The sequence below is a fragment of the Rattus norvegicus genome, chromosome 2 (assembly GCF_036323735.1).
Source record: "Rattus norvegicus strain BN/NHsdMcwi chromosome 2, GRCr8, whole genome shotgun sequence".
Lineage (NCBI taxonomy): Eukaryota > Metazoa > Chordata > Mammalia > Rodentia > Muridae > Rattus > Rattus norvegicus.
Window position 1 is genome coordinate 23,525,781 of NC_086020.1, and position 7,823 is coordinate 23,533,603.

Here is a 7,823-nt window from a genome sequence, read left to right on the forward strand (position 1 = left end):
TCAGCTTTAATATGGTTGATTAATAGTTGATTATTTAATATGGTTGATTATTTAATATGGTTGAGTCTATCCTAAGTTATGTTATTCCCTCCCTGCCTTCCTCCATTGCCTCTGCAAAAACAACTCTGTCTTTTGATGAAGGACGTGTTCTCCCTTCCCTTCTGTATAAATCTTCTCAGAGGCCTGCAATTGTTATCGAATAGAGTATATTGCAGAACTCCTTCCTCCTCGATGATGGTAACTGACATTTCTTCCAGTGAGAACCTTGGAGATGGACTCTTTATGCATCTCAGTTTTATAAAGTTAGACGTAAAGTTCAGAAACTGGATTTGCAGCTGAGATTTTAACTAAGGGCAATCTTTCCTGCCTTCTATCTCATGAGAAAATTCCCCAGAGTTATAATAGGCAGATATGATTTTTCCTTAAGTGTGATTACAGTATTTAAAAATACATATTTGGGGGATAACACAGCTTCTAAATACATGCCAACATCTTCATCTGCTGCTCATCTGTTTGAAAATCAGGAGGAAAACTGGCTCTATTTTGATTTCCAGTGAGGCATCATCCTTAAAACTTTCCAAGAATTCTTTTGTCTCTATGTGAATTTTCACTTACTCAATGTCCCTGGAATTTAACCCCTTCCCCAGTATGTGACATTGCTACAGTCCATTTTTGAATGGGGTTTGATAATTCAGCGTGGTTTGTCTCCTAACTTACTGTCCCAAAGCAATCATAAAAGTAGCCAAGCCAGGAAATGCATAGCTCCCTTCTCTTGTTCCCTCTGAACTCCTATGAGCTTAAGGAGGAAGTCACTTGACCAAGGATATGACAGTATGGAAAAGGACAGTGAGAAGGTGCTGATTTGCAAATAACTTAAGTGGGGGAGGGTGGCACGGCCATAGCCACCGGAAATGGTGAGCACCCAGGAAGGCCCCCAACAGTTGTTCATTTTTGCTGTTGCCCTCAGAGTGGTGACTACATATCATTTTATAAGAATGGGAATTTCCTGTTTTTAAAATGCTACACGAATACCATTCCTAGAAGCATTCTTAAAAGAAGCAGATACATATAAACATAGACGTAAATATAGGCATAGATAGACAGAGACAGACATGGAAATATAAGAACAATTAATGGGGGAAAAAAGCCATTAGTTGGAAAAGGAGCAGGGAGTGAAAGAAATGACTGAGTTTGAGGGAGGAAAGAGAAAGGGTAGATGATGTATTTGTCACAAAAATAAAAGAAAAATCTTTTAAAATAAGCAGGGTTTAGAGAGAGCCAAAGAACAATGGTGTTACATCCCAACAAAACTTGAATACCAAGGTAAACTATAATCTATATTTGGGGTTTGCTTTCATTGTTCTCCTCAAAGAAACAAGAGATTTAACCTTGGCATTCACTCAAAGCTGAGACTCAGTCAAGTGTAAGAAGGTTGGAGGCCATAGCAGGGCTGGAACACTCCAGTGTGAGGAAGCTCTGTCTGAATCCTGGGGGAGATAATACAAAACATTAACAGATTTAATAAGGAAGACAGAGACAGCAAACATTAGTGCTGTGAACACAGGAAAAACAATGAGTTGCAAAGCTGGCCCTGCTGGGCCTGATAGCAGACAGACACCCTGGAGAGATGGCAACGATGGACAACAATGAAGCCATTACAGAAATGGCCAAAATGCCCAAGGGAAACATTCTAGAAGCAGAAAGTTTCAATTTGAGAAGAGCAGAGGTTTTAGCCAACAATGAAGGGGAAACTTAATGAATAGAAAGAAAAAAATAGTGTTGCTTACAGTTTTCAGATTACCTAAAACCCCCCAAAATCTGCTATTCTTACCATCTGCAATCTCCTCAGAGCATGACGTGGAGCTTTGGGGTTGAGAGAGGCCTGGAGCCTTCTGTCGAGCAGGCGATGACATCTGAACTTGAGGGCTAAGGGTATTGGTTTGTGCCCTTTTATGCTGATCCAATTTATTTTCTTCTTGCATCTATAAGAAGTAAATGGAGACTAGCATCTGTTTTAACCCCTGGAGTCTCTGAAAAGGCATGAAGCTATTGTCAAAAGCAGAATTACCCTTTGCAGTCCACATTGATCTCTCTTATGAAGCAGAGATCTTGTCATCTGAGGAGCTTCAGCTCGCTGATGTGGTCCCTGCAGCACCTTCACATGTCCAGCCATCAGTCTTCACTCTATGTCCACAGAAAGGTCGTAATCACGATGCTTATTGCACAACCATAGTTATTACCTAGGAGCAGAGACCACAACTAATTCAATGCCCCAACTTACAATGCCCCAACTTACAATGCCCCAACTTACAATGCCCTCAATAATTTAAGCATGTGTATAAACTTAGCAGATGGTTATAGGATCTCAAGACAGCCATTGTAAAGCTGCAGTAAACTCTATATTTATAAGTAGGAGTTTCCTTCACATAATAAGCCTGTTTCTAAAAGGTGAGCTCACAAATCATATATTATGAGAATTTGAGGCTGTTTTACATAAAACTCCCCGTTTTCTTCATAGTGTGGTGAAATAAAAAAAAAGCGCCTAACATCATGACTTTCTTTCTTAGGTGAACTCTAATGTAAATGAGACCACTTTTCTAGTTCTCAGCTCTCCTTCCTGTAGCAAGCCAGGCACCTAAGGCCTGTGCCTTCATTTAGGCAGAGGACAATAGATGGAGAAGGAACATGGACTTCTAGGTTTCTCTTTTGGTTCTCCTACTCAAACTCCTATTTCCTTTATTTCAGAGAGGAAAGAAAACTTAGGGAATCACAGGAAATGCTTTACTACTTGTCTTTGCTGTGATTCACAGGCCTGCACTTATCTACCTCAGAAGATAGCTGAAGTTATACCAATGAAACTTTAAAGATGACACAAAGTTTAGATAGAGACATCATAGTTCAGATTACTTTCATGTGCGGAGAGTGGGGATGAGGGGGAGGTGCCTACTAAGAGAGTATCCCTTTCTTTGCCCTATGACTAAAGTGTCTACAATATTCTCTGGGTTTTTTAATTTAACTAATTTATTTATGTATTACTTACTTTACTGTATTAGTTACTTTTCTATTGTTATACTAAGACACCATGGACAAGGAAGGCAACTTATAAAAGAAAATGTTTAATTTGGAGTTTATGCATACAAAAGGTTAGAGATCATAACTATCGTGAAGGAGAGAGCACGGCAGCAGGTAACACAGTGCTAGACCAGTAGTTAAGAGTTTATATCCTCATCTGCAAATAGGAAGAAGGAAAAAACCAATTGGGAATGATGTGAACTATTGGGACCTCAAAGCCCACCCCTAGGAACATACCTCCTCTAATAAGACCACACCTCCTAATCCTTCCCAAACAGTTCCACCAGCAGGGGTCCAAGTATTCAAATACATAAGCCTAGATGGCCCATACTCATTCAAGCCACCACAATGTGTATGTGTAGTATACATATGCAGGTGCCTGCAAGGTTGAGAAGAGGGCTTTGAATCTTCTGAGGTTGGAGTTATGAGTTACTCAATGTGGGTTTTTGGGAACCTAATTTGTATCTGCTGGAAGAGCAATATGTGTGCTCTTAACCAGTAACCCATCTCTCTAGCCACTTAAAATCCCAGGTTTTGTTGGGGAGTTGTTACTTTGCTTTGGATTTTCTTTGTAAGGTGGAACCTCACTGTGTAGACCAGGGTGACCGTTCATAGAGATTTAGCATCCTTTAAGTGGCACCACCACACCTGGCTTTTCAATATTCTTTTCCTTGGGATAAGACATCTGTCACTGCTTTTAAAATGCAAAGGTTGCCTATGAGGAATACATGAAAGTATGGGTAAAAGTCCATAGAGCTGATTCATTAGACTGAGGCTTGTAATACAATATCTGCCTTGAACACCTAGGAACCAGGAACAATGATAGCTAACCTAATGATGAACTTCTTACAAACAAATGGCAGCTCTTCTCCACTGACCAGACATCATACATTAACACCTCAACTGTAACAGATGAGAGAATTTCATTTGAGACATTTTCTCAATTAGATTGGCCTGTAGACATGTATTTGGAAGAACTGTCTTGATTGGTAGTTGATATAAGAATACCCAGCCCACTCTGAGTGGCACCATTCCCCTGATGGGAGGAACTCTTGATATCCCAAATCTTATTCTTTCTTTCATCTTATTGTCTTTGGAAAATGATATAATTTATATTTATAAAAAAGAAAATCCTCAATGGATAGAGTTGAAATAAAAAAAAAAAAACAGAGTTTCCAGGAAATTTTTCTGCTTTATTACCGACATAGTTTACCTGTTAAAATCAGTGTGCTAAGAATACTTCTGCGTGAGGCGAATGTCAGTAGCAAACCACTGAACTGAGAACAGGACCCCCGTTGAAGGAATCAGAGAAAGAACTGGAAGACCTTGAAGGGGCTCGAGACCCCATATGTACAACAATGCCAAGCACCCAGAGCTTCCAGGGACTAAGCCACTACCTAAAGACTATACATGGACTGACCCTGGACTCTGACCTCATAGGTAGCAATGAATAGACTAGTAAGAGCACCACTGGAAGGGGAAGCCCTCGGTCCTGCTAAGACTGAACCCCCAGTGAACTAGATTTTTGGGGGGAAGGCAGCAATGGGGAGAGGATGGGGAGAGGAACACCCATAAAGGAGGGGAGAGGGAGGGATTAGGGGGATGTTTGCCTGGAAACCGGGAAAGGGAATAACACTCGAAATGTAAATAAGAAATACTCAAGTTAATAAAAAAAAAAAACCTAGGTTTGTAAGCAACATTATAGTCAATTCCAAATGTATTCTGTTTTTAGCATTCATTAAAGTGGAGAAATGTTATTTAAAAAAAAAAAAGAATACTTCTGCATAGATTAAGGCAGAGAAACTACCAATAACTGCAATGCAATACCAAGAGTGCATTGTGTTTTAAAATAAATTTTAGGGAAGTCCCACACCCGCGGATCCCGGCCGGCAGCAGCTCTCTGCTCCCAGACCCCGTGAGAGAGAGACCCAACGGCCTGGTAGGTGGGCACTCCTGAGGCTGCAGAGCAGAAGAGACCACCAACACTGCTCACCCCTGCCCACATCCCTGGCCCAAGAGGAAACTGTATAAGGCCTCTGGGCTCCCGTGGGGGAGGGCCCAGGAGCGGCAGGACCCCTGCCAGAGACACCGCTGGACCCTGAAAGAAACAGACCGGATAAACAGTTCTCTGCACCCAAATCCCGTGGGAGGGAGAACTAAACCTTCAGAGAGGCAGACAAGCCTGGGAAACCAGAAAAGACTGCTCTCTGCACACACATCTCGGACGCCAGAGGAAAAAGCCAAAGACCATCTGGAACCCTGGTGCACTGAAGCTCCCAGAAGGGGCGGCACAGGTCTTCCTGGTTGCTGCCGCTGCAGAGAGCCCATGGACAGCACCCCACGAGCGAACTTGAGCCTCGGGACCACAGGTAAGACCAACTTTTCTGCTGCAAGAAAGCTGCCTGGTGAACTCAAGACACAGGCCCACAGGAACAGCTGAAGACCTGTAGAGAGGAAAAACTACACGCCCGAGAGCAGAACACTCTGTAACCATAACTGACTGAAAGAGAGGAAAACAGGTCTACAGCACTCCTGACACACAGGCTTATAGGACAGTCTAGCCACTGTCAGAAATAGCAGAACAAAGTAACACTAGAGATAATCTGATGGCGAGAGGCAAGCACAGGAACCCAAGCAACAGAAACCAAGACTACATGGCACCATCGGAGCCCAATTCTCCCATCAAAACAAACATGGAATATCCAAACACACCAGAAAAGCAAGATCTAGTTTCAAAATCATTTTTGATCATGATGCTGGAGGACTTCAAGAAAGACGTGAAGAACTCCCTTAGAGAACAAGTAGAAGCCTACAGAGAGGAATCGCAAAAATGCCTGAAAGAATTCCAGGAAAACATGAATAAACAAGTAGAAGCCCATAGAGAGGAGACACAAAAATCCCTGAAAGAACTCCAGGAAACCATAAATAAAAAAGTAGAAGCCCATAGAGAGGAGACACAAAAATCCCTGAAAGAATTCCAGGAAAACACAATCAAACAGTTGAAGGAATTAAAAATGGAAATAGAAGCAATCGAGAAAGAACATATGGAAACAACCCTGTATATAGAAAACCAAAAGAAGAGACAAGGAGCTGTAGATACAAGCTTCACCAACAGAATACAGGAGATGGAAGAGAGAATCTCAGGAGCAGAAGATTCCATAGAAATCATTGACTCAACTGTCAAAGATAATGTAAAGCGGAAAAAGCTACTGGTCCAAAACATACAGGAAATCCAGGACTCAATGAGAAGATCAAACCTAAGGATAATAGGTATAGAAGAGAGTGAAGACTCCCAGCTCAAAGGACCAGTAAATATCTTCAACAAAATCGTAGAAGAAAACTTCCCTAACCTAAAAAAAGAGATACCCATAGACATACAAGAAGCCTACAGAACTCCAAATAGATTGGACCAGAAAAGAAACACCTCCCGTCACATAATTGTCAAAACACCAAACGCACAAATAAAGAAAGAATATTAAAAGCAGTAAGGGAAGAAGGTCAAGTAACATATAAAGGCAGACCTATCAGAATCACACCAGACTTCTCGCCAGAAACTATGAAGGACAGAAGATCCTGGACTGATGTCATGCAGGCCCTAAGAGAACACAAAAGCCAGCCCAGGTTACTGTATCCAGCAAAACTCTCAATTAACATTGATGGAGAAACCAAGATATTTCATGACAAAACCAAATTTACACAATATCTTTCTAGAAATCCAGCACTACAAAGGATAATAAATGGTAAAGCCCAACATAAGGAGGCAAGCTATACCCTAGAAGAAGCAAGAAACTAATCGTCTTGGCAACAAAACAAAGAGAATGAAAGCACACAAACATAACCTCACATCCAAATATGAATATAACGGGAAGCAATAATCACTATTCCTTAATATCTCTCAACATCAATGGCCTCAACTCCCCCATAAAAAGAAATAGATTAACAAACTGTATACGCAACGAGGACCCTGCATTCTGCTGCCTACAGGAAACACACCTCAGAGACAAAGACAGACATTACCTCAGAGTGAAAGGCTGGAAAACAACTTTCCAAGCAAATGGTCAGAAGAAGCAAACTGGAGTAGCCATTCTAATATCAAATAAAATCAATTTTCAACTAAAAGTCATCAAAAAAAGATAAGGAAGGACACTTCATATTCATCAAAGGAAAAATCCACCAAGATGAACTCTCAATCCTAAATATCTATGCCCCAATTACAAGGGCACCTACATACGTAAAAGAAACCTTACTAAAGCTCAAAACACACATTGCACCTCACACAATAATAGTGGGAGATTTCAACACCCCACTCTCATCAATGGACAGATCATGGAAACAGAAATTAAACAGAGACGTAGACAGACTAAGAGAAATCATGAGCCAAATGGACTTAACAGATATTTATAGAACATTCTATCCTAAAGCAAAAGGATATACCTTCTTCTCAGCTCCTCATGGTACTTTCTCCAAAATTGACCATATAATTGGTCAAAAAAAAGGCCTCAACAGGTACAGAAAGATAGAAATAATCCCATGCGTGCTATCGGACCACCACGGCCTAAAACTGGTCTTCAATAACAATAAGGGAAGAATGCCCACATATACGTGGAAATTGAACAATGCTCTACTCAATGATAACCGGGTCAAGGAAGAAATAAACAAAGAAATTAAAAACTTTTTAGAATTTAATGAAAATGAAGGTACAACATACCCAAACTTATGGGACACAATGAAAGCTGTGCTAAGAGGAAAAC